Source organism: Mustela erminea, chromosome 2, assembly GCF_009829155.1.
Source record: "Mustela erminea isolate mMusErm1 chromosome 2, mMusErm1.Pri, whole genome shotgun sequence".
Classification (NCBI taxonomy): Eukaryota; Metazoa; Chordata; class Mammalia; order Carnivora; family Mustelidae; genus Mustela; species Mustela erminea.
The window spans coordinates 97,091,549-97,094,633 of NC_045615.1; the positions used below are offsets into that span (position 1 = coordinate 97,091,549).

The 3,085-nt window shown below is 40.0% G+C and overlaps 1 pseudogene; it reads right to left on the bottom strand.

Annotated features, from left to right (window-relative positions):
• Nucleotides 1-303: 303 nt before the first annotated feature.
• LOC116584763 lies at nt 304-871 on the bottom strand (annotated as a pseudogene).
• Nucleotides 872-3,085: the final 2,214 nt, after the last annotated feature.

Consider the following 3,085-nt stretch of genomic DNA (forward strand, 5'->3'; position numbering starts at 1 on the left):
AAGACAACACAAACAAATGGAAAGCTATACTATGCTCATGAATGAAAGTAATATTGTTAAAAATGTCCATATTCCACTCCCCCCGCAATTCTACAGATTTAGTGCAATTCCTAACAACATACCAATTGTGTTTTTCACAGAACTAGAACAAATATTCCTCAGATTTGTATAGGACCACAAAAGACCTTGAATAGCCAAAGCATTTTTTTTGTCTTTGAGAGAGCTGCTTTATTAATACAAAACATACAAGCTACTAAGTGCTAAGAAATTTAAATATGTAAGGCATAGCAAACAGGTGGCAATTCAACATCCAAGGTCCACAGAATGCTTGGAAGACTGCAACAGATTAGACTCCCAGGGTGGAGAGGACATCAGAGGTAAAGGGGGCCCCAGTTTTAACAGCTTTTCAAGTTCCCTCTCCTCATCAAGGATCATGAGAGGCACTCCAATCAAGGGTAGGTGTGCAATCTGGTGCTCTTCAGGCAGGTCAAAACTCTCAAAATCTAAAGGATTGAAGGGAAATAATTTTTCTATTTCTGGAAAGGTGTCATCCTAGGCAAGAATGGAGCTTTTTGCTTTGACAGTCTTCTCAGTCACCTTTTAGGCAGAAAAGGTTGGCCGCTTCTGACTGTGAGGCCCATTAGCCTTTACTGAATTTTCTGTGGCTCTGTTGACAGTTCCCAAAGACTTTGTGTCAACTCTAGCTAAGGCTGCTTTAGCATCAAACATTTTGCCTACACCTGGAATTGAAACATGAGATCTCCCATCTAAAGCTTTGGCTGGAGTCCTAGACCCTGGCTTCAGCCTGTCCTTGGGAGCCACAGGTGCCTGGTTCTCCACCTTCCTTATTAACAAAGATCAGAGTAGCCATTCTGGACTGAGTTGGGATTGACAGCCAAACTCATCCAAGACTTGGCCTAACCAAAGCAATTTTAAGGGAGGGGTGTGGGAGGTTGGGTAAGCTTGGTGATTGGTATTAAGGAGGGCATGTATTGCATGGACCACTAGGTGTGATGCATAAACAATGAATCTTGGAACACTGAAAAAATAAAGTTAAAAAAAAAAAAGCTGGAGGTATCTCAATCCCAGATTTCCAGATATATTGTGAAGCTATAATTAAAAGAGTATGGTACTGGCACAGAAATAGACCTGTAGACCAATGGAATGGGATAGGCCAGAAACAATTCAAGGTGTGTGGTTTTTTTTTTTTTAAGATTTATTTATTTATTTGACAGCGATCACAAGTAGGCAGAGAGGCAGGCAGAGAGAAAGGAGGAAGCAGGCTCCCTGCCGAGCAGAGAGCCCGATGTGGGGCTCGGTCCTGGGACCCTGGGATCCTGACCTGAGCCAAAGGCAGAGGCTTTAACCCACTGAGCCACCCAGGCACCCCAAATTCAAGTTTATATGGTCAATTAATCTATCACAAAGGAGGCAAGAATATACAATGGTAAAAAGACATCTGTTGTCTCTTCAATAGATGGTGTTGGGAAAACCAGTGACATACAGAAGAATGAAGCAGGACCTCTTCCTTACACAATACACAAAAATAAACCCAAAATGGATTAAAAACCTAAATGTGAGACCTAAAACCATAAAACTCCCAGAGAAGAACATAGGCAGTAATTTCTTTACCAGCAGTAGCATAATTTCTGTGGCTGTCTTCTCAGGCAAAAATAAAATAAAATAAAAAATAAACTATGGAGACTGTACCAAACTAAAAAGCTTTTGTACAGTGAAGGAAACGAACAACAAACAAAAAGGCAAGCTACTGAATGGGAGAAGATATTTGTAAATGATATATCTGCTAAGGGATTAGTATCCAAAATATATATAAAGAACTCTTACAACACAATACCAAAAAAAGATTCTATTTTATTATTTTTTAAAGATTTGTTATTTGGGGGGCGCCTGGGTGGCTCAGTGGGTTAAAGCCTCTGCCTTTAGCCCAAGACATGATCTGAGGGTCCTGGGATCGAGACCCGCAATGGGCGGGTTCAGCAGAGAGCCTGCTTCCTCCTCTCTCTTTGCTTGCTTCTCTGCCTACTTGTGATCTCCATCTGTCAAATAAATAAATAAAATCTTTAAAAAAAAAATTTGTAATTTGAAAGAGAGTTGGGGGGGGGGGCATGGGAGGTGGGAAGAGAGTTCAGATCCTGTCATGGCTCAATCTCACAACCCTGAGATAACAACCAGAACCAAAACCAAGAGTTGGACACCTAACCCACTGTGTCACACAAGTGCTCCCCCAAAAAAAAATTTTAAATGAGCAGACATTTTTGCAAAGCAGAAATATGGATGGCCAACAGATACATGAAAAGATGCTCAACATTGCTAATCACAGGGAAATGCAAATGAAAACCACAATAAGTCACCTTACACCAGTCGGAATGGTTAAAATAAAAAAGACAAGAAATAGCAAGTGCTGGTGAGGATGTGGAGAAAAGAGAACTCTCATGTACTATTGCTGGAATTAATAACTGAAGTGACCACTATGGAAAATATGGAGTTTCCTCAAAAAATTAAAAACAGAAATACCACACAATCCAGTAATTCCATTCCTGGGAATTTACCCAAAGAAACAAGAAACTAATCCAAAAAGTTATATGCATCCCTATGTTTATTGCAGCATTATTTGTAATAGCCAATACGTGGAATCAACCTAAATGTCCATTGGTAGGTGAGTGGATAAAGAAGATGTGGTATATATACACATTAGAATATTACTCAGCCATAAAAAAATGAAATTCTGTTTGTTATTGTTTTGTTTTTTAGATTCCATATGACTTCACTTACATGTGGAATCTAAAAAACAAAACAACAACAAAAACAGAAACAGACCCATAAACACAAAGAACAAACTGGTTGCCAGGGTGGGGTGTATAGGAACAGGCCAAATAGGGAAAGCAGATTAAGAGTACAAATTTCCAGTTATAAAATAAATAAGTCAAAAGGATGAAAAGTACAGCATAGGGAGTATAGTCAATAATATTATAATAGGGGCACCTGCGTGGCTCAGTGGGTTAGGGCCTCTGCCTTCGGCTCAAGTCATGATCACAGGGTTCTGGGATCGAGCCCCACATCGGGC